The sequence below is a fragment of the Schistocerca cancellata genome, chromosome 11 (assembly GCF_023864275.1).
Source record: "Schistocerca cancellata isolate TAMUIC-IGC-003103 chromosome 11, iqSchCanc2.1, whole genome shotgun sequence".
NCBI classification, from domain to species: domain Eukaryota; kingdom Metazoa; phylum Arthropoda; class Insecta; order Orthoptera; family Acrididae; genus Schistocerca; species Schistocerca cancellata.
The window spans coordinates 11,999,560-12,027,196 of NC_064636.1; the positions used below are offsets into that span (position 1 = coordinate 11,999,560).

The 27,637-nt window shown below is 46.1% G+C and overlaps 1 protein-coding gene and 1 non-coding gene across 2 annotated transcripts in view; one reads left to right on the forward strand and one right to left on the reverse strand.

Moving 5' to 3' along the window:
• Positions 1-27,637, forward strand: part of LOC126108424 (tyrosine-protein phosphatase non-receptor type 11-like) — a 249,182-nt gene that overhangs the window by 37,041 nt on the left and 184,504 nt on the right. The window lies entirely within an intron of this gene.
• On the reverse strand, positions 10,865-10,939 carry Trnas-cga (transfer RNA serine (anticodon CGA)). Its single transcript has one exon. It is a non-coding gene; the product is annotated as a tRNA-Ser (tRNA).

Here is a 27,637-nt window from a genome sequence, read left to right on the forward strand (position 1 = left end):
TTCTTGTAGGCCTTGTGGCAAACGAGATAGAGCATCGGCTATAATGTTGGATTCTCCTTTTATATATATAATATCAAAATCATATTCTTGTAGTGATGCACACCAGCGTGCAAGACGTGGATGTAATAACTTGCATGATAGCAGGAAAGAAAGAGCTTGATGATCAGTATAAAGCTTAGTACGTTTTCCCCATAGAAAGTAGCGAAACTTGCGAAACGCCCATACTATGGCAAGTGTTTCGCGCTCGGTCACTGAATATGACTTTTCGCATTCAGTGAGAGTGCGGCTAGCAAAACTTATAGGTTTGATGACTGTTTGTTCATCTTCTACATGAATTTGGAATAAAATGCTCCGAGCCCATAGGAACTTGCATCTGTTACTAGGCAAAAGTCTGACGTCATGTCAGGATGACATAACAACGGTGCATTAACTAAAGCATCCTTAATCGCTTCAAAATCTGTCTGACAGAACTCTGTCCATTTCCAAATATTATTTCTTTTGAGTAAAGATAGAAGATGTGGACTGTTAAGAAGGTGGTAGGGTACAAATTTCCTGAAGAATGAAGATAGACCAAGAAAGGCTTTGAGTTGTTTACGATTCTGTGGGGATGGATAATTCTTTATTGCTCAATTTTTCTTGAGTCTGGATAAATGCCTTCAGTTGATATGATGTGACCAAGGAATTTGATTTCTCTCCTCCCTAATTTCGTCTTTGATAAATTGATAGTGACACCTGCGTCAGAAAATTTAGTCAGAAGTTGCTTCAAAAGATTAACATGTTCTTCCCAAGTAGTGGTGGCAATGACAATGTCGTCAACATAGACTGTGATTTGCGATAACAATTGTGGTCCAAGAACAGCATCTAAGGCTTCAATAAATACTCCAGCACTCACTCGTAGACCAAAGGGTAGAACACAAAATTGATAACTACGTCCCTCACATAGAAATGCAGTGTATTTACGACTGTTTTTATGGAGGTTCACCTGCCAAAATGATGAGCGTAGGTCGATATTGGTTAAATACTGTACATTATGAAATTTTAAAAGTTGTTCTTCCAAATTAATAGGTCGTGTGTTGATTGGGATTATAACTTTGTTAATTTCTCGTGCATCCAACACTAACCTTACACTACCATCCTCTTTATTAACTGCTAGGATCGGACTGCAATATGGTGAATGTGACCTTTCAATGATACCCCAAGCTTGCATTTTTTTCAATCTCTTTCAAAACTGCGGGTTTCTTTGACCAAGGAATATTATAATATGTTCTACAGTATGTTTTGTTTGGTTTAACATCCATCTCATACGAATAGCCTCCAATAATTCCAGGTTTCTCCACAAATACCTCAGCAAATTGCTGTAAAACTTCAAGTAATTCAAGTTGTTGTTCCTTCGTCAGATATTCAGATTCTGTGCATTTCTCATATAAATCATTAGGTTTAATTCCCTGAGATACAGCTTCATTAAAAGTTAAATCGCATGTGTTTATTGCTGGTGGATACACAAAATGTAACTGTTCAAATTTACCTTGTTTACTGTTTAAGTTTTTACCCTGTGTTAACTGTATTGTCAGTTGTTGTTGGTTTACGGTTAAATGACATTTCCCTTTTCCTAAATCTATGATTGCTTGATATTCATTCAAAAAGTCAATTCCTAATATGCAATGCATAACTAATTTGTCTACTACCAGAAAACCGTAATTGAGTGGTATATTTGAAAATGTGAAGTTAATTAGCACTTGAAATTTCACATTCTTTGATTTGTTACCGGTGGCACTTATAATGTGACAATTCTGTACTGGCAATGTTTGTATGTTCATTATTTGTTTGAGTTCATTATATAAGGACATTGAAATGACACTTGCTGCTGCTCCTGTATCTAACATTACTTCCACTTCATAACTACCAATCATAACTCGTGTTATAGCCTGAATAATCTTCTTTGTTTTACTGGTACTATTAAAATCTACATCCTGATATAATTCCTTTTCTATTTTCTTACTGTCATCATATCGGAGAAAACAAATCGTCGGTTCCGTTGCGCTCTGCTCCCTACTGACCGTAACTCGAGCGCTTAGCTCGGTCGTCGTTCGTTTTCCGGCAAATTCGGTTGTTGCTGCGGGTTGGGTTCATTGCCCAACTCAATAATATTTACATTTCTGTTGCGCGTCACCCAAGTATCAGCTGTTTGGTTGTTGACATTACCCCGCGTCGCATTGGGAGTTCCGTTAGGTACAAATTGAGGGTTGCTGTATTGCATGTGTCGTGGCGGTTGTCCATTGTGATTTCCCCATACATTATTTCGCCCATGACTGTAACTGGTGTTGTCATTACTGTTATTCCTGCAATACATGTTTGGATGTTGTTGGATGTTGTTTCTCTGAAAATATCCTGGATGGTACCTGTTATCCTCTCTTTGATCTCTATGATTTCGGTTCCTTCTTCTGTTGTTGTTATTTTGAATATAACTGTTATTGTTCTGATTGTAATTATTGTTCGGATAACCATTATAGTAATAATTACTGTTTCCTTGCCAATGCTGCGAGTTGTTTCTCCTAATATTGAATGGATTTGTCCCAGTGTAGTGTGAATTGTTTCTTTGAGTGTTTTGTTGTGGTGTCTGAGGCGGATTCCAATAGCCTCTGTCATTTCTGTTGTGCGTACGCGAATTGCTTGGATGGATCGGATACAATTGATTGAAACTCCTGATCTCATCTCTGTAAACAACATCCATCTCATCAACATAACTGAAAAAATTCTTTATGTTGTCCTCGGACACTCCTATTAATTTATCACGGTAAGGAAATGGTAAGTGGCTTTTAAGTGTTCTAATTACATCTGGTAAATCTGCTGGTTTTGTCCAATATAATGGTTTGTCTAGATAGCGTTCAAAGTATTGACGTAAAGTCTCTTTCTTCGGGTTGTAAATTTCTGGATTGTATACTTCTCGTTTTAAACTTTGCTGTTCTGTGATCGACCAGAATTCCTCAAGAAATGCTTGTTCAAACTGTTCAAATGTTAAACATCGCCTTTTAATTGCTGCTCCCCACTTAGCTGCTCTTCCACGTAACAAATTTGTAACATATCGAATTTTGTCGGCTTCTAACCAATGTCTCGGGAAAATACCATCAAAAGAGCGGATGAAAACAATCGGATGCACTTTGTCTTTCTCATCACATGAAAATGTCTGAAAGTATCCATGTCGTACTAATGTTTCATCAGCTACTCCCGATGGTATTATGGGTCCTGCATTTTGTGTCAAACTGTGCATAGTATGTGGTGATGTCTGATAGTAATTTTGATCTTGTGGTAGCATTGAAAATGGTTCATTGGGATTTGTATCACTCATTGGTAATTCTATTTTCGGCTGTGTGCTGGGCCTAGTATTATTATGAGTCTCATTTATGTTTTGGTATCACTGACGAACTTGGTATTACATTCTCTTTAAGTTTACGTACCTCTTTCTGAATATTATCTGTTTCTCCCTTTACTTGTTCCTTTGTCTTATCTAAAATGATCTGTGTCATTGTCTCAAACTTCTCATCTAAATAATCATCACATAATTTGCATTCATGTACAAGTTTTTCTGCTAGAGTTGTGTCATTCTTTAAAGATGCTACATCTGCTCTGTCTTCAAGCTTTTCTAACTTTTCCTGTAAGGGTTTCTGCTCCAATGTTACATCATTTAATCTGTCTGAAAGGTCTGTAATCGTCAGGTCTAAGTGTTCTTGGTTTGTTTTTACGGAATTGTGTGACTGTCGTAATTCGTCAACTTGGGTACTGGTTTTCTGTTGTTCAAAAACTACTGTTAACAATTTCTCATTACATCGTTGTAAGTCAGTTTTTGTCTCGTCACTGAATTCCACAAATACCTTTTCTTGTCTCGTAACCTTGTCTGATAAGTCAGTAAATTTCCTTCCAAGACTACTGGTGGTTTCTGTCAAGTCGGCAATTTGTCTCGATTGTTTTTCAAAATTTTGTTTTATGTCCCGTGTCAGTTCATCGAATTTAGTGTCAAATTTCCCAATGTCACGTTCTAAATTGTCATTTTTCTCGTCTAAAGCGTCAAATCTTTTGTCTAAAGTGTCAAATTTTCTGTTTTGGTCACCAAGTAACTTCAGAATCTGGTTGAGCATGTCAGAGTCCTGTGTCTTAGTTTCGTCATTTTTTCGTGTCTGATTGATGTCTGGTTCTGACGTTGACGTTGTCAATGTCACGTTTTGTCGCGTAGTACTCACTCTCCATTCGCCTGTAAATCTGTTTAAATATAGGGGTTGTTGTCTTAATCGATCCGGTAAAATTATGTCTTGAACATCCTCACTATTAAGTTCAATATTCATTTGACTGTCGGACATGTTTTGCAATGAGTCACTTTCACTAAGCTCGTCCGCGGAAACAATTTCTACGCGTCTAGCGTCCACCTTGCGATTTTCATAATTAATTGCAAATAAAATTTTCCAATGGTAAAAAATTTTTTTTTAAATATGATATGTTGAAATCTGAAATTTCTCTTATGGAAATGGATATTTCTATATGATTTCTAATTAGAAATTGAATTATAAAATTGGCACTGAAATTTCCCTCTCACAAATAAATGACTGTGAATATGCGCTTCACTTATCACTTGCAATAATAGTAGTAAATCAGTTTTAACTACAAATTGAAAAAAATAATTTCGAAATATATGGATCGGAATAAAGGAAGGACAGATGGCTGCTTGAAACTGGAAAAAATGTAAATTGCTGTACTCACCATTTTTTTTTCAGTCTTATGTTGCAAATGTAGCGTCAAATATATAGTTTTCAATCCAAAATTTTTCTTTCGCATCCGTGCAAATTATTTTATGGAACGTTATCCTTTTCCCCTTTTTTTTACCAAATTAATTTCCTCAACATGAAAATGAAAATTAACACGAATTAATAACAGGGAAAACAATATTGTTGTAAATTTCATGCACGTAACATTACAATTGAAATGAATGAGACTTAGTCCAAATTCATTTCCTGATGCTATTAAGTGATTACAATTAGATAAAATGTCCAAAATTTATAGTAACTGCACTTGTATCCAATCCAAATTGCACTTGTATCAAATCCAAACTGCACTTGTATCAAATCCGAAGATTGCACGTCCTGTCACCAGGACGCCAATTGTAGTGTTACCTTTTTATTTTATTATCTTCTCATTAACTATTAAAACAACATCGCTTTGTAATGTAAATTTTAATTTTCACCAAAAGCACATTCAACGTCGCCGAAAAATACACGTCTTTCGTAACAAGACAAGAGAGAGAGACTCCTCCTTTAGTTCTTAAAAACAAAAAACTACGCAAAAGTAAAAAAAAAGAACAAAATTATTTATAAAATCGGTCGCTGGCGCAGCGCTCTTCTGCGTGCGCGATCGTAAATTATAACTTTGCGGAAGTCAAAATACCATTACAGGTGGTGCTTAGTGTATCTTTGAAATACTCTGCCCATCTTCCCACTATCTGTTCTTCCTCCCTTATGATTTTCCCATTTTTTTTACTGGAACAGGCCGTTGTTTTTGGTCGGAATCTATCCTCTACCGAATAAACAAACTCGAGGAATTGATATAATATTCATTGATATGCATGTAGTTCAATGAGCTTTTATTGTTTACAGCAAGAAAATCAAAAAACCCATTTTTCTAATGTACTGGTGTCAGCAGCTTCCTGGAAACCTCCCGTTACTTTCCCGTGAGGTCTTCTCTTTTGCTGCTACTACTACACACTACGCCTATTTGTTCCTAACTTTTAACAGTACATCAAACAACTGTTAACTTGTAGGTAAGCCCAACGGGTACAATGCACAATTAATACGAGGGCCGTTCAGAAAGTAACCTCCGGTTGATTTAAAAAAATACACCAAGTTAAATAAAAATATTTTAATATATACATCTTACAACTACATCTTTGCACTATTTTTCTACATAGTCTCCATAGCGATTGAGGCACTTATCGTATCTCTTCACAAGCTTTGAAATTCCTTCTGCATAAAAATCACCCGCTTGTGCCTGGATCCAGCCTGTGACCGCATCTTTGAGCTCTTCGTCGTCATCAAACCGCTGTGACCCGAGCCATTTCTTCAAATGCGTGAAGAGGTGATAATCACTTGGCGCCAGGTCTGGGCTGTAAGGTGGACGGTTGATAACGTCCCACTTGAAGGACTCGAGAAGGGCCGTTGTTCTGCGAGCAGAGTGAGGACGGGCGTTATCGTGCAAAAGAACGATACCGGAAGTCAGCATACCACGGCGTTTGTTCTGTATAGCCCGTCGTAACTTTTTTATTGTTTCACACTACACGTCTCGATTAATGGTCGTACCACGTTCCATGAATTCAACCAACAACACCCCTTTGGCATCCCAAAACACCGTTGCCATCAGTTTTCTGGCAGAAAAATCTTGCGAGGCTTTTCTTGGTTTGGTAGGCGAATTTGAATGTGCCCACATATTTGATTGTTCTTTTGTCTCAGGGTTCACGTACTTAATCCAGGTTTCGTCACCGGTCACGATTCTGTTTAACAATGGTTCTCCTTCGTCCTCGTAACGTGACAGAAAGTCTAATGCAGAGGCCATTCTTTGAGTTTTGTGGTGGTCGGTAAGAATTTTGGGCACCCATCGTGCACAGAACTTACGGTAACCCAATCTTGCTGTCACTATCTCGTACAAGAGAGTCTTAGAAATCTGTGGAAAACCAGTAGACAGCTCCGACATTGAGAAATGTCGATTTTCACGAACTTTTGCATCAACTGTCTGAACGAGTTCGTCAGTCACCAATGACGGTCTACCACTGCTCTCTTCATCGTGAACGTTTTCTCGTCCACTTTTAAATAAACGTACCCATTCACGGACAACTCCTTCACTCATAACTCTCGGTCCGTACACGGCACAAAGCTCACGATGAATAGCTGCTGCAGAAATCCTTTGGCTGTAAAAAACCTTATGACAGCACGCACTTCACATTTGGCGGGGTTTTCTATTGCAGCACACATTTCAAACTGCCACAAAAACTAAACTAGCGCAGGTACGACGTTCACTCGACCACGGCTTGATGCCGACTGACCTGTTGAGAGCGTGAACGCACAGATGGCGTCGCTACTCCCCCCACAACCCGCACTGTGACCGATCGGAGGTTACTTTCTGAACCGCCCTCGTACATAGAAGAGCGAAAGAAGCTGCGACACCTGCCTAATTATCGTGCGGGGCCCCCGCGAGCACGCAGTAGTGCCGCAACACGACGTGGCGTGGGCTCGAGTAACGTCTGGAGCAGTGCTGGAGGAGGGAGCTGACACCACGAATGCCGCGCGGCTGTAAGAGTACGAGGGGCTGGAGGTCTCTTCTGAACAGCACTTTGCAGGGCATCCCAGACATGCTCAATGATGTTCACGTCTGGGGAGTCTGCTGGCCAGCGGAAGTGTGTTCCTGGAGCCACTCTGTAGCAATTCTGGACGTGTGCGTTGTCGCATTGTCCTGCTGGAATTGCCCGACTCCGTCGGAGTGCACAACGGACACGAATGGATGCAGGTGATCAGACAGGATCCTCATATACAGAGTCGTACGTAGACGTGTGGAGCGTCCCACATCACTCCAACTGCACACGCCCCCACACCGTCGCATGCCTCCACCAGCTTGTACAGCCCCTGCCGACACGCAGGGTCCACGGATTCGTGAGGTTCTCTCCATGCTCTCACTCGGCCATTTGCTCGATAGAATTTGAAACGAGACTCGTCCGACCAGGCAACATGTTTCCAGTCATCAACAGTCCAGTTGACGGGTCCTTTGACTCCGAAAGGCCCTGTCGATGATGATTCGTCGAATGGTCCGAACGCTGACACTTGCTGATGGCCCAGCATTGAAAACTGCAGCAATTTACGGAAGGGTGGCACTTCCACCACGTTGAACGATTCTCTTCAGTCGTCGTCGGTCCCGTTCTTGCACGATCTTTTTCCAGCCGCAGCGATGTCGGAGATTTGATGTTTCACGAGATTCCTGATATTTACGGCACAGTCGTGGAATGGTCGTACGGGAAAATCCGCACTCCACCGCTACCTCGGATATGTTGTGTCCGCATAGCTCGAGTGCCGACCAAAACACCGCGTTCAAACTCGCTTAAATCTTGGTAACCTGCCATTGTAGCAGCAGTAACTGGTATGACGATAACTGCGCCACTCGCATGTCGGCCTATACAGGGTGCGTCATAATTAATGGCGTAAACGCATACAGTTCAAAGTACACGACACTGGAAGCAAAAAAGTCTGAGTAAACATGGGGGGTCTGAAACGCATATCTTAAGAGCTATTACCAATTACTGATCTTCGATACTGTGAAACAAATCTCTTCTACTGCAAGCTCTTTGCTTTCCATGTTTTAGGAAGTGGCAGTATGGGCCAAAACAAGGAAAAAATGTCCAGTAAGCATGTGCTCTAAAATGCATACGTTCCAATCTGTAAGCACTTTCTCGTTTTCGCTACTTTGAAACATTTCTAATGAACAAATGCTCGTAACGTTTAAGATATGCATTTTAGAGCACACATTTACTGGACGCTGTTTTCTTGTTTTGGTCCACACTTCCACGTCCCAAAATATGGAAAGCAAGCAGCTTGCAGTAGAAGAGATTTGTTTCACAGTACCGAAGATGAAAAATTGCTCGTAGCTCTTAACGCATGCATTTCCGATCCCATGTTTACTGAGACTTCTTTGCTTCTAGTATCGTGTACTTTCAACTGTATGGGTTTACAATAAAGTTATCTTTGAACTCTTCCATTTGGTCCGTATTTGCATAGAAAAACAGTAATACCAGAAAATTGAGTCCGCCTTGATGCAAAACACCTTGTTATTCGTTTATTTCTTTATTATCCCAAAGTAGTTTCGGCGGCAAATATCACCATCATCAGTGGCGTTTTTTAATCTAAAACATGCAGAAAATGGCATGGATGTACAAACACAGTAAAACATTATTAAATTTTTACATTTCGTCTTTTGAAATAGTTTTCTATTGATACTTTCATGCTGCCTTATTTGTTGTATGTTACAGCATGTTTTAGGCAATTATTGGCGTTTACGCCATTAATTGTGATGCACCCTGTGTAGGCGTTGCCGATCGCAACGCCGTATTCCGCCTGTTTATACAGGGTGTCGGAAAAGTCTCTCCCTGATTGCATAAATTGAAAACTCAGGCTAGAAGTAAGATACAAATATGAAACTGACGTCTAATTGTTTACAAACTATCAAAGTTTTTTTTCACACATCAGGAAACTTCCACTTCCATTGTTGCCCAGTGACAGTACACGCCGATATGACTTCGCGGTCGAAATGCTGTCACGTATTGAGGACGATGATGGTTATCTCAGACGAATTGCCTTTTCCGACGAAGCGACGTTTTTTTGTCAGTGGACTAGTGTATCGCCATAATGTGCGCATTTGGGGTTCACAACCCCCTGGCGAGGTCACGGAGTGCACCAGAGGCAGTCCGAAGGTGAATGTTTGGTGCGCGCTATCGCACGATCGAATTATCGGGCCATTCTTCTTCGCTGAGGCTACCGTCACACCTGCAGTGTATCTGGACGTGTTGCAGCTGTATGCTGTTCCCCGGCTGCTTCAGTATCACCCCGGTGTCTCGTTTCAGCAAGACGGTGCTCCGCCTCATTGGGGTTTGGACGTCCGTGTCTATCTCGAATTTCCTGGGCGATGGATTGGTCGTGATGGGCCAACGGTTTGGCCTCCACGCTCTCCTGAGGTAACCCCATTACACTTCTTTTTATGGGGTTATGTCAAGGACGAGGTCTACTGAACAGGTGCACCAGATATCTAAACCCTGCGGCAACGGATAACCACAGTCGTCGAATCGATCCCTCCAGTGAAGGTGGCTAATGTGTGGACGGAAATTGAATATCGCCTAGATGTGCTACATGCTACCGAGGGTGCTCATGTAGAAGTTTACTGATGTGTGAAAAAAACTTTGATAGTTTGTAAACAATTAGACACCAGTTTCATATTTGTATCTTACTTCTAGCCTGAGTTATCAATTTATGTAATCAGGGAAAGACTTTTCCGACACCCTGTATATCTCTATACAAAAAGGTACGGCCAAACTTCCAGGAAAAATTCCTCACACACAAATAAAGAAAAGATGTTATGTGGACATGTGTCCGGAAACGCTTAATTTCCATGTTAGAACTCATTTCAGTTTCGTCAGTATGTACTGTACTTTCTCGATCCACCGCCATGATTTCATACGGGATACTCTACCTGTGCTGCTAGAACATGTGCCTTTACAAGTACGACACAACATGTGGTTCGTGCACGATGGAGCTCCTGCACATTTCAGTCCAAGTGTTCGTACGCTTCTCGACAACAGATTCGGTGACCGACGGATTGGTAGAGGCGGACCAATTCCGTGGCCTCCACGCTCTCCTGACCTCAACCCTCTCGACTTTCATTTGAAAGCTCTCGTCTACGCAACCCCGGTACCAAATGTAGAGACTCTTCGTGCTCGTATTGTGGACGGCTGTGATACAATACGCCATTCTCCAGGGCTGCATCAGCGCATCAGGGATTCCGTGCGACGGAGGGTGGATGCACGTATCCTCGCTAACGGAGGACATTTTGAACATTTCCTGTAACAAAATGAAGTCACGCTGGTACGTTCTGTTGCTGTGTGTTTCCATTCCACGATTAATGTGGTTTGAAGAGAAGTAAAAAATGAGCTCTAACATGGAAAGTAAGCGTTTCCGGACACATGTCCACATAACATATTTACTTTCTTTGTGTGTGAGGAATGTTTCCTGAAAGTTCGGCCGTACCTTTTTGTAACACCCTGTATTTGAAACTTCCTGGCAGATTAAAACTGTGCGCCCGACCGAGACTCGAACTCGGGACCTTTGCCTTTCGCGGGCAACTGCTCTACCAACTGAGCTACCGAAGCACGACTCACGCCCGGTACTCACAGCTTTACTTCTGCCAGTACCTCGTCTCCTACCTTCCAAACTTTACAGAAGCTCTCCTGCGAACCTTGCAGAACTAGCACTCCTTAAAGAAAGGATATTACGGAGACATGGCTTAGCCACAGCCTAGGGGATGTTTCCAGAGTTCGAGTCTCGGTCGGGCACACAGTTTTAATCTGCCAGGAAGTTTCATATCAGCGTACACTCCGCTGCAGAGTGAAAATCTCATTCTGGACCCTGTATTTGAATAGCGTGCCTGTACCAGTTTCTTTGCCGCTTCAGTGTACAATAAAGTATCCGTTCACCGTCGGCTCTCAGACATAGCTGTTTACTGGGCTTCAGAATGGCAGATTTGGCGCATACACACGAAATTTTTGCGCACTGGTCTTCAGCATTGTCCATTCTGTACGTTCTGTTCTGTTGGATGCGGGCCGAATGTCGTGTGACGAAACATCGGACGGCCGCTGGCCGCTCGCCGCTTGTCCCGGATTCCCCCCACCACGGCGCCACCCGGGCAACCTGCGTAACCGCTCCCCTCCCATCCCCCCCCTCCCCACCGGAAGCGGCGCTGTCTGGCGGCGGAAGTGACGCGTGACGTCACGGCCCCCGCTTCCGGCCGCTCGCTCTTCCCTCCCCGTCGCGGCGCGTCAGTTAAGCGACGGTTGTCGCCGCGTTTCGTTCGTTCGTGTGTTCGAGGCCGCTCTCTCTCTCTCTCTCTCTCTCTCTCTCTCTCTCTCTCTCTCTCTCTCCAGTGTGTGGCCTTGGGCGTGTGCGCGACTGACCTTATGGTGTAAAAAAATAAAAGCTTCTCTCGGCAGGCCTGCGTCAGCTGTGGAGTGCAGACATGCCGAACCGGTAAATGCAGCTAGCTGTTGCCTCTCTCTGTGTTGTAACGCCACTGTATACATTAAAGTTTGTTTGTCAAATTTGCTGTTTGCCATCCACAGGTTTCGCCGGAAAAGCTCGCAGGCGTACCAAACAGTAAAATTTAACCTGCGTATCTCTCTCGCGAAGTATTTTGAAGCGTGCCAGGTGCAGAGCAGAAGGAGACACAACTTTATGTCTTCGAAATCTGCTCCACTTTCCGCATCTCAAACTTAACAGACAGTATCCTGCCAAGCAACTGGCCATTGTTTGACAAACGCGTGCGTTAACTGTCGTGCTTGTTCGTGAAATCGGCCGACAATCAAACCTTGACTCAAGCAGATATCTACATCAATACTCCGCAAGCCACCTGACGGTGTGTGGCGGAGGGTACCTTGAGTACCTCTATCGGTTCTCCCTTCTATTCCAGTCTCGTATTGTTCGTGGAAAGAAGTATTGTCGGTATGCCTCTGTGTGGGCTCTAATCGCTCTGATTTTACCCTCACGGTCTCTTCGCGACATATACGTAGGAGGGAGCAATATAATGCTGGACTCCTCGGTGAAGGTATGTTCTGGAAACTTCGACAAAAGCCCGTACCGAGCTACTGAGCGTCTCTCCTGCAGAGTCTTCCACTGGAGTTTATCTGTCATCTCCGTAACGCTTTCGCGATTACTAAACGATCCTGCAACGAAGCGAGCTGCTCGCCGTTGGATCTTCTCTGTCTCTTCTATCAACCCTGTCTGGTACTGATCCCACACTGCTGAGCAGTATTCTAGCAGTGGGCGAACAAGCGAACTGTAACCTACTTCCTTTCTTTTCGGATTGCATTTCCTTAAGATTCTTCCAATGGATCTGTCTGGCATATGCTTTACCGACGATAAACTTTATATGATCATTCCATTTTAAATCACTCGTAATGCTTACTCCCTGATAATTTATGGAATTAACTGCTTCCAGTTGCTGAACTGCTATATTGTAGGTAAATGATATGGGATCTTTCTTTTTATGTATTCGGAGAAGATTACACTTGCCTACATTGAGATTCAATTGCCATTCCCTGCACCATGCGTCAATTCGTTGCAGATCCTCCTGCATTTCAATACAATTTTGGTTTCTTACAACCTCTCGATATACCACAGCATCATCCGCAAATAGCCTCAGTGAACTTCCGACGTCATCCACAAGGTTATTTATGTATTTTGTGAATAGCAACGGTCCTACGACACTCCGCTGCGGCACACCCGAAGTCACTCTTACTTCGGAAGACTTCTCTCCATTGAGAATGACATGCTGCGTTCTGTTATCTAGGAACTCTTCAATCCAATCACACAATTGTTCTGATAGTCCATATGCTCTTAGTTTGTTCATTAAACGACTGTGGGGAACTGTATCGAACGCCTTGCTGAAGTCGAGAAACACGGCATCTACCTGTGAACCCGTGTCTATGGCCCTCTGAGTCTCGTGGACGAATAGCGCGAGCTGGGTTTCACACGATCGTCTTTTTCGAAACCCATGCTGATTCCTACAGAGTAGATTTCTACTCTCCAGAAAAGTCATTATACTCGAACATAATACGTGTTCCAAAATACTACAACTGATGGACGTTAGGATGTAGGTCTACAGTTCTGCACATCTGTTCGACGTCCCTTCTTGAAATCGGAGATGACCTGTGCCCTTTTCCAAACATTTGGATCGCTACGCTCTTCTACGGTACACCTCTGCAAGAAGGGGGGAGCACACTCTTATGTTTCACAAGCAGGTGAAGTCTGACAAATTGTTTGATCGTCAACGCAGGCTTTACTCCTACACTCATATGCGATGCAAACGAGGCAATGGTTTGACGCGCGAATTATTCGTAAGGAACACACTTTTCGCATTACCAGGCTCACATAAAATCTGTGTCTGAACTGCAAATAAGAAAGAAAAACAACGGAAACCGTTCACTAAAGACAGATTATCGAGAGTTAATGAAATTTGTTTTTTAACTCCGATTTCGTTGTCTTCTCGAGAGCAGCGGTGACGAGTAAAAAGGAAAACTGTCACCTGATCATGGTGCGCAGACCCCGAAACGGCTCATATAAGATTAGTGACAGATTGCCCTGGCTTCTATTAGTATCTCTTTCAGACGTAGAGGCACGGAAGAAATGTTTGCTTGTAAACTTACAACAGGCTTAACACAAGCCCTTACCCTTTGTACATACAGTATCTGTCAAAAGTATTCAATGGCCCATTACTGGACATTTGTGTAGAGGATTGTCCACCTTTCGCCTTTATGATCGTTGCAACTCTGGTGGGGATACATTGAAGCGACAATGAAACTGGTATACGCATGCGTATTCAAATACTATACTGGCCATAAAAATTGCTACACCACGAAGATGACGTGCTACAGACGCGAAATTTAACCGACAGGACGGAGATGCTGTGATATGCAAATGATTAGCTTTCCAGAGCATTCACACGAGGTTCGCGCCGGCGGCGACACCTACAACGTGCTGACATGAGGAAAGTTTCCTAGAGATTTCTCACACACGAACAGCAGTTGACGGGCGTTGCCTGGTGAAACGTTGTTGTGATGCCTCGTGTAAGGAGGAGAAATGCGTACCGTCACGTTTCCGACTTTGGTAAAGGTCGGATTGTAGCCTATCGCGATTGCGGTTTATCGTATCGCGACATTGTTGCTCGCGTCGGTCGAGATCCAATGACTGTTAGCAGAATATGGAATCGGTGGGTTCAGGAGGGTAATACGGAACGCCGTGCTGGATCCCGACGGCCTCGTATCACTAGCAGTCGAGATGACAGGCATCTTATCCGCACGGCTGTAACGGATCGTGCAGCGACGTCTCGATCGCTGAGTCAACAGATGGGGACGTTTGCAAGACGACAACCATCTGCACGAACAGTTCGACGACGTTTGCAGCAGCACGGACTATCAGCTCGGGGACCGTGGCTGCGGTTACCCTTGACGCTGCATCACAGGCAGGAGCGCCTGTGATGGTGTACTCAAACGACGAACCTGGGTGCACAAATGGGAAAACGTCATTTCTTCGGATGAATCCAGGTTCTATTTACAGCATCACGAAGGTCGCACCCGCGTTTGGCGACATCGCGGTGAACGCACATTGGAAGCGTGTATTCTTCATCGCCATACTGGCGTATCACCTGGCGCGATGGTATGGGGTGCCATCGGTTACACGTCTCGGTCACCTCTTGTTCGCATTGACGGCGCTTTGAACAGTGGACGTTACATTTCAGATGCGTTACGACCCGTGGCTCTACCCTCCATTCGATCCCTGCGAAACCCTACATTTCAGCAGGATAGTGCACGACCGCACGTTGCAGGTCCTGTACGGGCCTTTCTGGATACAGAAAATGTCCGACTGCTGCCCTGGCCAGCCCATTCTCCAGATCTCTCACCAATTGAAAACGTCTGGTCAATGGTGGCCGAGCAACTGGCTCGTCACAATACGCCAGTCACTACTCTCGATGAACTGTGGTTATCGTGTTGAAGCTGCACGGGCAGCTGTACCAGTACACGCCATCCGAGCTCTGTTTGACTCAATGCCCAGGCGTATCGAGGCCGTTATTACGGCCAGAGATGGTTGTTCTGGGTACTGATTTCTCAGAATCTATGCACGCAAATTGCGTGAAAATGTAATCACATGTCAGTTCAATGTGCAATGAATACCCGTTTATCATCTGCATTTCTTCTTGGTGTAGCAATTTTAATGGCCAGTAGTAATTTTTATATATATACACTCCTGGAAATTGAAATAAGAACACCGTGAATTCACTGTCCCAGGAAGGGGAAACTTTATTGACACATTCCTGGGGTCAGATACATCACATGATCACACTGACAGAACCACAGGCACATAGACACAGGCAACAGAGCATGCACAATGTCGGCACTAGTACAGTGTATATCCACCTTTCGCAGCAATGCAGGCTGCTATTCTCCCATGGAGACGATCGTAGAGATGCTGGATGTAGTCCTGTGGAACGGCTTGCCATGCCATTTCCACCTGGCGCCTCAGTTGGACCAGCGTTCGTGCTGGACGTGCAGACCGCGTGAGACGACGCTTCATCCAGTCCCAAACATGCTCAATGGGGGACAGATCCGGAGATCTTGCTGGCCAGGGTAGTTGACTTACACCTTCTAGAGCACGTTGGGTGGCACGGGATACATGCGGACGTGCATTGTCCTGTTGGAACAGCATGTTCCCTTGCCGGTCTAGGAATGGTAGAACGATGGGTTCGATGACGGTTTGGATGTACCGTGCACTATTCAGTGTCCCCTCGACGATCACAAGTGGTGTACGGCCAGTGTAGGAGATCGCTCCCCACACCACGATGCCGGGTGTTGGCCCTGTGTGCCTCGGTCGTATGCAGTCCTGATTGTGGCGCTCACCTGCACGGCGCCAAACACGCATACGACCATCATTGGCACCAAGGCAGAAGCGACTCTCATCGCTGAAGACGACACGTCTCCATTCGTCCCTCCATTCACGCCTGTCGCGACACCAGTGGAGGCGGGCTGCACGATGTTGGGGCGTGAGCGGAAGACGGCCTAACGGTGTGCGGGACCGTAGCCCAGCTTCATGGAGATGGTTGCGAATGGTCCTCGCCGATACCCCAGGAGCAACAGTGTCCCTAATTTGCTGGGAAGTGGCGGTGCGGTCCCCTACGGCACTGCGTAGGATCCTACGGTCTTGGGGTGCATCCGTGCGTCGCTGCGGTCCGGTCCCAGGTCGACGGGCACGTGCACCTTCCGCCGACCACTGGCGACAACATCGATGTACTGTGGAGACGTCACGCCCCACGTGTTGAGCAATTCGGCGGTACGTCCACCCGGCCTCCCGCATGCCCACTATACGCCCTCGCTCAAAGTCCGTCAACTGCACATACGGTTCACGTCCACGCTGTCGCGGCATGCTACCAGTGTTAAAGACTGCGATGGAGCTCCGTATGCCACGGCAAACTGGCTGACACTGACGGCGGCGGTGCACAAATGCTGCGCAGCTAGCGCCATTCGACGGCCAACACCGCGGTTCCTGGTGTGTCCGCTGTGCCGTGCGTGTGATCATTGCTTGTACAGCCCTCTCGCAGTGTCCGGAGCAAGTATGGTGGGTCTGACACACCGGTGTCAATGTGTTCTTTTTTCCATTTCCAGGAGTGTATATATATATAAACAGAGTACGGCGCTGTGGTCGGCATCGCCTGTACAAGACAACAGGTGTCTGGCGCAGCTGTCAGATCGGTTACTGCTGCCACACTGGCGGGTTACCGAGATTTAAGTGAGTTTCGACGTGGTGTTACAGTCGACGCACGAGAGATGGGACACAGGATCTCTGAGGTAGCGATCAAGTGGGAATTTTCCCGTACCACCATTTCACGAATGCACCATGAATGTGAGGAATCCGGTAAAACATTAAATCTCCGACATCTCTCTAGCCGGAAAAACATCCTGCAAGAACGGGACCAAGGACGACGAAACAGAATCGTTGAACTTGATAGAAGTGCGACCCTTCCGCAATTTGCTGCAGGTTTCAATGCTGGGCCATCAGAAAGTGTCAGCGTGCGAACCGTTCAACGAAACATCATCGATATGGGTTTTCGGAGCCAAAGGCCCACTCGTGTACCCTTGATGACTGCACGACACAAAGCTTTACGCGTCGCCTGGGCCCGTCGACGACGACAATAGACTGTTGATGACTGGAAACATGTCGCCTGGTCGGAAGAGTCTCGTTTCAAATTCTATCGAGCGGATGCATGTACGTAGACAACCTCACGAATCCGTGGACCCTGTATGTCAGTGGGGCTGTTAGAGCTGGTGGACGCTCTGTAATGGTGTGGGGCGTGTGCAGTCGGAGCGGTATACGTCTAGAATAATATTCCGACAGGTGACTCGTAGACAAGTATCCTGTCTGATCACCTGCATCCATTCGTCTCCACTGTGCATTCCGACGGACTTGGAAAATTCCAGCAGGACAATGCGACACCGCACACGTCCCGAATTGCTAGAGAGTGACTCCGTGGTCACTCTTCTGAGTTTAAACACTTCCGCTGGCCACCAAACTCCCCAGACATGAACATTACACAGGTCTGCAGCAAAAAAAAGAGCACGCCAACTATTATTAACCTTCTGAATATATTACGTAAAGGTTGTGTAAAAATGTGTTAGGGACAGCTTTAAAAAGGTGTTGGAATATTTATTAATTATCCGTGAAAGTATATCGTAATAAATGTTGGGACGATCGGTAAGACCTGCAAGGACAGCACTGATAATACACCAACGTGTCACTGCAGCGCTGAAGAGGTATAAGAAATCATTTGAAGAGGGGAATAATAACATTTTTAATTTTTATATCTGTGTATTCACAATGGAATCCTATTTTTCAGTTTTTTCTTCGTTGGCTGCGGTGATTGCTTGGATAGCCGAAACCCCTTCTTTATCTGATAATATAGTCCAGAATAATCTTAAAAAATCATTTAACCCTGTTTTCCTTATCATTTCAAAATCCTTTTCCCAGAATTCTACAAGCCCCTACTGTGTGATGGTAAGAAAGATACACAGCACACAACTGCAATGTGTGTGTGGTTAGCGGCCTGTTACGCCCTCCTAATACTTTTTACAAAAATTTCAGTTTTCTGTAGGTTCTGTTACTTTCCTATTAGTTTCGTGCCGGCCGTGGTGGCCGTGCGGTTCTGGCGCTGCAGTCCGGGACCGCGGGACTGCTACGGTCGCAGGTTCGAATCCTGCCTCGGGCATGGGTGTGTGTGATGTCCTTAGGTTAAGTTAGGTTTAAGTAGTTCTAAGTTCTAGGGGACTGATGACCTAAGATGTTGAGTCCCATAGTGCTCAGAGCCATTTGAACCATTTTTATTAGTTTCGTGCAAGTATGTACTATAATATTCGATGTTCTGTAAATGCAAGTGTGCCGGTTTAGAGAAGTGAGTTCGTTCGATTGGCTTCATCTACAGGACATCTTGTAGATTCTGCACTTCCTTGTTTTAGATGTTGTATTTCACATGCTGTAAAGATTCTGCTTCTGATAGGATCGTTGATCAAATAAGAATGACGTTACGGTTTTACTAAAAAGTAAGAATGAGAAAATAGCTTTTCCCTCATGCAGAGAAGTAACATGTTCGGAGGTATTATAGTTTTCGTTTACGTGAAGGAGAACAACCTGACTGGCGTATGAACAAGGGAGGAAATGCATGTTTTAATAGATAATTGGCAACCAATGCTGTACTATCGCAATAAAGTGATGAGATCTTCAATTGACTCTTTTTTATAAGAACTTTTTATAAAAATGGTTCAAAAATGTCTCTAAGCACTATGGGACTTAACGTCTGAGGTCATCAGTCCCCTAGAACTTAGAACTACTTAAACTTAACCAACCTAAGGACATCACAGACATCCGTGCCCGAGGCAGGATTCGAACCTGCGACTGTAGCGGTCGCGCGGTTCCAGACTGAAGCGCTTAGAACCGCTCGGCCACACCGGCCGGCTGAACATGTTACGCGTTTCGGGATTACACCCGTCTTCAGACATCACAAACTTCAACTCATTCCTGCTAAGCAACCAGGCGTACAGCCTTGACAACTCAAAGAAAGTGTCCAACGACATATGACTGAGACACAAACAGTCTTGTCATGTCTGGGGATGGGTGTAATCCGGAAACGCGTATCATGTTCTAATAAAAGAGTCAATTGAACATCTCATGACTTTATTGCGATAGTACAGCATTGGTTGAGAATTACACTGCCGGCCACTGAAATTGCTACACCAAGAAGAAACGCACATGATAAACGCGTATTCATTGGACAAATATATTATACTAGAACTGGCATGTGATTACATTTTGACGCAATTTGGGTGCATAGATCCTGAGAAATCAGTACTCAGAACAACCACCTCTGGCCGTAATAACGGCCTCGATACGCCTGGACATTGAGTCAGACAGAGCTCGGATGGCGTGTAAAGGTACAGCTGCCCGTGCAGCTTCAACACGATACCACAGTTCATCGAGAGTAGTGACTGGCGTATTGTGACGAGCCAGTTGCTCGGCCACCATTGACCAGACGTTTTCAGTTGGTGAGAGATCTGGAGAATGTGCTGGCCAGGGCAGCAGTCGAACATTTTCTGTATCCAGAAAGGCCCGTACAGGACCTGCAACATGCGGTCGTGCATTATCCTGCTGAAATGTAGGGTTTCGCAGGGATGGAATGAAGTGTAGAGCCACGGGTCGCAACACATCTAAAATGTAACGTCCACTGTTCAAAGTGCCGTCAATGCTTACAAGAGGTGACAGAGACGTGTAACCAATGGCACCCCATACGGTCGCGCCGGGTGATACGCCAGTATGGCGATGACGAATACACGCTTCCGATGTACGTTCACCGCGATGTCGCCAAAACAGAACGTGGAGTCGCCCGAGAAAATGACGTTTTGCCATTCGTGCACCCAGGTTCGTCGTCCAGTACACCGTCGCAGGCGCTCCCGTCTGTGATGCAGCGTCAAGTGTAACTGCAGCCACGGTCTCCGAGGTGACAGTCCGTGCTGCTGCAAACGTCGTCGAACTATTCGTGCAGATGGTTGTTGCCTTATGAACGTCCCCATCTGTTGACTCAGGGATCGAGACGTGGCTGCACGATCCGTTACAGCCGTGCGGTTAAGATGCCTGTCATCTCGACTGCTAGTGATACGAGGCCGTTGGGATCCAGCACGGCGTTCCGTATTACCCTCCTGAACCCACCGATTCCGTATTCTGCCAACAGTCATTGGATCTCGACCGACGCGAGCAGCAATGTCGCGATACGATAAACCGCAATCGCGGTAGGGTACAATCCGACCTTTATCAAAGTCGGAAACGTGACGGTACGCATTTCTCCTCCTTACACGAGGCATCACGACGACGTGACACCAGGCAACGCCCGTCAACTGCTGTTTGTGTACGAGAAATCGGTTGGAAACCTTCCTCATGTCAGCACGTTGTAGGTGTCGCCACCGGCGCGAACCTCGTGTGAATGCTCTGGAAAGCTAATCATTTGCATGTCACAGCATCTTCTTCTTATCGGTTAAATTTCGCGTCTGTATCACGTCATCTTCGTGGTGTAGCAATTTTAACGGCCAGTAGTGTATTAACATAGAAATGATCGCAGGCCTCAGACGGGATTTTGAAGAGAGATGATAAAGGTATTTTGCGCCCGTCCGTTTGTTAAACTGTGCGATTCGCGAGCCAGCGCGCGTGTACCACGGTGAGGCTGACGCAGCGCCTGCGCCCCTCACAGCGTTCCCGCGGGGCGTCCAGCGGCACGCTGAACGCACGCGGTCCGCACAAACGTTGCCGTTTCGGCAGCTCGGTCGGCGCGAGGCCGGCCTTAAGCCGTCGGCACACGGACCGTGCATCCGAACGTTAAGCGTGCCGAGTTTCTGACGTCACACCGTGGAATAGCACGTTCGGGAGTGTTTCCGAACGTGCAGAGCAGTATCTGGCATGTCAGATGTTCTGAGCGTCAGATGTTCTGAGCGTCAGATGTTCTGAGCGTCAGATGTTCTGAGCGTCAGATGTTCTGAGAGTCAGATGTTCTGAGCGTCAGATGTTCTGAGCGTCAGATGTTCTGAGCGTCAGATGTTCTGAGCGTCAGATGTTCTGAGCGTCAGATGTTCTGAGCGTCAGATGTTCTGAGCGTCAGATGTTCTGAGCGTCAGATGTTCTGAGCGTCAGATGTTCTGAGCGTCAGATGTTCTGAGCGTCAGATGTTCTGAGCGTCAGATGTTCTGAGCGTCAGATGTTCTGAGCGTCAGATGTTCTGAGCGTCAGATGTTCTGAGCGTCAGATGTTCTGAGCGTCAGATGTTCTGAGCGTCAGATGTTCTGAGCGTCAGATGTTCTGAGCGTCAGATGTTCTGAGCGTCAGATGTTCTGAGCGTCAGATGTTCTGAGCGTCAGATGTTCTGAGCGTCAGATGTTCTGAGCGTCAGATGTTCTGAGCGTCAGATGTTCTGAGCGTCAGATGTTCTGAGCGTCAGATGTTCTGAGCGTCAGATGTTCTGAGCGTCAGATGTTCTGAGCGTCAGATGTTCTGAGGCGCCATATTGGCATTCATTTCAAGGTTATACGTATATATTCCGCTTCTGACCACTATCAAATTGAGAATCACTGGAAAACCCGTTGTTAGTTGTGTTATTCGCTTCCATAAAATAATGAGAAACTTCATATTCGTCGCAAAAGAATTATATTCACTTGCGTATTACGAGAGTAGGCTATTCGAAGGCAGCAACAGACAAGATCCACCCAAAACGCAGTGTTCTTGGTACAATTTTAGTAACATAATTATGTACGATCAACGTTTTTAGCACCGCGTAACACAATATGGCTAAGAGCAAAGAACGTGTTATATGTTAACCCCAATGAGTAGCGTCTCTGTCCAATAATGAGTTTTCGTTGCGGCGGTGGTTCGCGTCTGAACACATCCAAATTTTTTTCCTAACATTCGCGTTTTTATTAGGTTCTGATAATTTATTAGTTTAATATAAGTGTATATACTGTAATATTTGATATGTAAATATAAGATCACCTTTTTTTCAGGGGTGAGTTTGTTCGATTGGCGTAATCTACACGACAGCTACTTCTATAAAAATATTTTGCTCCTTTTTCCTTTACTCTTCGTAATTCACATGTTCCAAAGATTCTGCTACTCGGAAGGAACAGTGATCAAGTAAGAGTGACCTTGGGGGTTTTACTAAAATGTGGGAGTGATGAAATAGTGCTTATCTTACGCGGAGAAGTATTCCAAATTTGTACCGCATTGTAATGGAACTTTTATAAGCCTGTGTCCTTATTGACTGGATACGGTACTTTCCTTCTCGTGGACGATGGAGGAAAATGTGCGTTTTAATAGAGCTAACGTGGGAATTTCAGGCGCGCCCGTTGAGTAAACAGTGTGATTTGCGAACTAGGAACATCCCTCGACTGCCGCCGGAGTGCGTTGCGATCGCGTATACCACGTCGGCGCCCACGTACCGTGTGCACAAGTCGCATCGTTGCTGAGCGTTCAGCAGCGCGTTGGACTCAGCGTTAACGTTTGACAGCACGGTCCGTGTGCTGACGGCCTGAGGTCGCGAGAAACCACTGGGGACTGGCGGCGTGGCTGGGAATAGCGGCGGCGAGTCATCTGCGAGAGTGTCTGGGCGAGGGCGGCCCATGTTGTCGCCGTGACCCGGCCGCCGCTGCGCTGATGTGATGTGATGTGATGTGATGGCCGGGCTGTCTGCTCCCGTGAAAGTGGAGGAGGGGGCGGCGGGAGGCGTGGGAGCACAGGGGGCGACAAGAGCGCACGCGGCGTCCTATTCTCCCGACACGGCTCAATATTCAGGGCCGAGAGTAGGGGAGGAGGAATAAACAAAGGCTGCAGCGCCTCGCGCCGCAGAGAATCTACATCTACATCTGTACTCCGCAAGCCACCCAACGGTGTGTGTCGGAGGGCACCTTACGTGCCACTGTCATTACCTGCCTTTCCTGTTTCAGTAGCGTACGGTTCGCGGGAAGAACGACTGCCGGAAAGCCTCCGTGCGCGCTCGAATTTCTCTAATTTTACATTCGTGATCTCCTCTGGAGGTGTAAGTATGGGGAAGCAATATATTCGATATGAAACTTCCTGCCAGATTAAAACTGTGTGCCGGACCGAGACTCGAACTCGGGACCTTTGCCTTTCGCGGGCAAGTGGTCTACCACTGAGCTACCGAAGCACGACTCACGCCCGGTACTCACAGCTTTACTTCTGCCAGTACCTCGTCTCCTACCTTCCAAACTTTACAGAAGCTCTCCTGCGAACCTTGCAGAACTAGCACTCCTGAAAGAAAGGATATTGCGGAGACATGGCTTAGCCACAGCCTGGCCGATGTTTCCAGAATGAGATTTTCACTCTGCAGCGGAGTGTGCGCTGATATGAAACTTCCTGGCAGATTTAAATATTCTGGAAACATCCCGCATGCTGTGGCTAGGCCATGTCTCCGCAATATCCTTTCTTTCAGGAGTGCTAGTTCTACAAGGTTCGCAGGAGAGCTTCTGTAAAGTTCGGAAGGTAGGAGACGAGGTACTGCCAGAAGTAAAGCTGTGAGTACCGGGCGTGAGTCGTGCTTCGGTAGCTCAGATGGTAGAGCACTTGCCCGCGAAAGGCAAAGGTCCCGAGTTCGAGTCTCGGTCGGGCACACAGTTTTAATCTGCCAGGAAGTTTCATATCAGCGCACACTCCGCTGCAGAGTGAAAATCTCATTCTGGAATATATTAGATACCTCATCCTGAAACATACCGTCTCGAAACCTGGCGAGCAAGCTACACCGCGATGCAGAGCGCCTCTCTTGCAGAGTCTGCCACTCGAGTTTGCTATCAGGCGACGGTGCGGAACTGTATCGAACGCCTTCCGGAAGTCAAGGAAAATAGCATCTACCTGGGAGCCTGTATCTAATATTTTCTGGGTCTCATGAACAAATAAAGCGAGTTCGGTCTCAAACGATCTCTGTTTCCGGAATCCGTGTTGATTCCTACAGAGTAGATTCTGGGTTTCCAAAAACGACATGATACGCGAGCAAAAATATGTTCTAAAATTCTACAACAGATCGACGTCAGAGATATAGGTCTATAGTTTTGCGCATCAGCTCGACGACCCTCCTTGAAGACTGGGACTACCTGTGCTCTTTTCCAATCATTCGGAACCTTCCGTTCCTCTAGAGACTTGCTGTACACGGCTGTTAGAAGGGGGGCAAGTTCTTTCGCGTACTCTGTCTAGAATCGAATTGGTATCCCGTCAGATCCAGTGGACTTTCCTCTGTTGAGAGATTTCACTTGCTTTTCGGTTCCTTGGACAGTTATTTCGATGTCAGCCATTTTTTCGTTCGTGCCAGAATTTAGAGAAGCAACTGCAGTGCGGTCTCCCTCGCGAATCGGACTGCAAGGTGGTGATGAGGCAACCGATTGGCCAGCAGTCTGCTTTCCGTTCAGTCTCCATGTCGATTGCCGGAACAACCCAACGAAAACAGTCTCCCTAGCCACGCGAGGTACACTGATGAGCCAAAACATTACGACCGCTGCGTAACGCGACATTACATGCCGCCTGGTGACTTCGCGGGCACGCCCGACGCGGTAACATACAATACATTATGTGATCAAAAGTATCCGGACATCCCCAACAACAAACGTTTTTCATGTTAGGTGCACTGTGCTGCCAGGTACTCCGTATCAGCGGCCTCAGTAGTCATCAGACATCGTGAGAGAGCAGAATGGGGCGCTCCGCGGAACTCACGGACTTCGAACGTGGTCAGGTGATTGGGTGCCACTTGTGTCGTACGTCTTTACGCGAGATTTACACACTCATAAACATCCCTAGGTCGGCTGTTTCCGATGTGATAGTGAAGTGGGAACGTGAAGGGACACGTACAGCACAAAAGCGTCCAGGCCGACCTCGTCTGTTGACTGACAGAGACCGCCGACAGTTGAAGAGGGTCGTGATGTGTAATAGGCAGACATCTATCCAGACCGTCACACAGGAATTCCAAACTGCATCAGGATCCACTGCAAGTACTGTGACAGTTCAGCGGGAGGTGAGAAAACTTGGATTTCATGGTCGAGCGACTGCTCATAAGCCACACACATCACGCCGGTAAATGCCAAACGACGCCTCGCTCGGTGTAAGGAGCGTAAACATTGGACGACTGATCAGTGGGAAAACGTTTCGTGGAGTGACGAATCACGGTACACAATGAGGCGATCCGATGGCTGGGTGTGGGTACGGCGAATGCTCGGTGAACGTCATCTGCCAGCGTGTGTAGTGCCAACAGTAAAATTCGGAGGCGGTGGTGTTACGGTGTGGTCGTGTTTTTCGTGGAGGGAGCTTGCACGCCTTGTTGTTTTGCGTGGCACTATCAGAGCACGGGCCTATATTGATGTTTCAAGCAGCTTCTTGGTTCGGGGATGCCTGTTGCATCTTTCAACACGATCGAGCGCCTGTTCATAATGCAAGGCCTGTGGCGTAACTGTTACACGGCAGTGACATCCGTGTAATGAATGGACTGGTCTGCACAGAGTCCTCACGTGAATCCTATAGAACACCTTTGGGATGTTTTGGGACGCCGAGCCGGGCGAAGCGGCCAAGTGGTTCTGGGCGGTACAGTCTGGAACGGCGCGACCGCTACGGTCGCAGGTTCGAATCCTGCCTCAGGCATGGATCTGTGTGATGTCCTTAGGTTAGTTAGGTTTAAGTAGTTCTAAGTTGTAGGGGACTGATGACCTCAGATGTTGTGCCTTAGTGCTTAGAGCCATTTTAAGCCAATCGACTAATACGAAGTGTACTTCCTTCAAGTCACGACAGACGGATTTGATTCTACCTTTAACGGTTGCTATTTATGTTCCAAATTTGCTTTACAGTTGCTAACGTGATTGTCCAGTACAAATAATATAGATAGACATTGACTTTTCTGGCAAATAAGATACTTGTATGGCAACGTACTTTTCTGTTCCCCGCTGTGTTGGTTTCGCTGAGTCCCCAAACCGTGGGAATGCTTGGTTTCGGTGGCCGCCGTCGGACCCCGCCATCAGGGTTAGTGACTTCGGTGTGTGTTTCCATCCAGCCGCCGTATGTGCGGGGCGTTCAAATTTGAAGGCTCTCCGCAGTGCCGTGTGATTGTCAGCCGCGCGTGCCGTATGACTGTTCGCCTGCCTGCGTTACTTCCCTTCGAGCGGACTCTGCCGACGTTCCACTGTTTCGTTTACCTCGGCCAGCGTCAGTAGTACCGTTGGCGTGTGTGTCGCTACGTGACGACGTGAACGTTCAAGTTTACTTCCTTTGTTCGTTTGTTTCGTTTTTGTCACTGTTAAAATGCTGACCATTGAAGAACGTGTGTTTTTAGTCGAAGAAGTGTTCAAAGCTGGCGGTAAATACACAGTTCCAGTTCGTCAAACATTTATTTTAGTTTTCCCGGAGACAACACGCCCACAACGCGATACTGTGCGAAATTTGATCAACAAATTTCAAAGTACGGGTTCAGTGACGGATGCACCGAGAAGTGATCGTCCTAGCGTTTTGTCTGAGGATAAACTGCTCGGTATTTCCGATAAAATGTCCACGAGTCCGAACAAGTCAGTAAGAAAACTCGCCCAGGAAATCGATGTTAGTGTCGGAACGGCCCTCACGGCTCTAAGGAAAAAATTAGAACTTTTACCGTAGAAAGCGACAGTCTTGCAAGAACTGAAAAATACTGATCGTCGCAAGAGACTGCATTATTGTCAACGTTTCAAAAATTTCGTTCAACAATACGGAAGGGATACTCTTAATGGAACGTTTTCCACTGATGAGGCGCGGTTTCATTTATCCGGGCACACGAACTCGCAAAATTCTCTTACGTGGAGTACTGCAAATCCATTGTGTATTCACGAGGAACCACTTCATTCTGTGATAATAGGAGTTTGAATTGCAATTTCTAGACGTCGGATTGTGGGTCCCATATTTTTCAACGAAATATTAAACGCACAACGATACTGCAGTGATATTCTGTACCCATTCATAGGAGAACTTGTGTTACGTGAAATACTGAACGGTTATTTTCTACAAGATGGTGCAACCGCGCATACAGCTCGCGTTTCAATGTCACTGCTCGCTGATGTTTTTGGCGATCGCATAATTTCAACAGCGACTCTGGCCTCCACGATCGCCCGACCTAACACCACCTAGCTTTTTCTTCTGGACTGCAGCGAAAGCAACTGTCTACGAAAAGCGTCCAAAATCCGTCGATGCATCGAAAACTGCAGTAT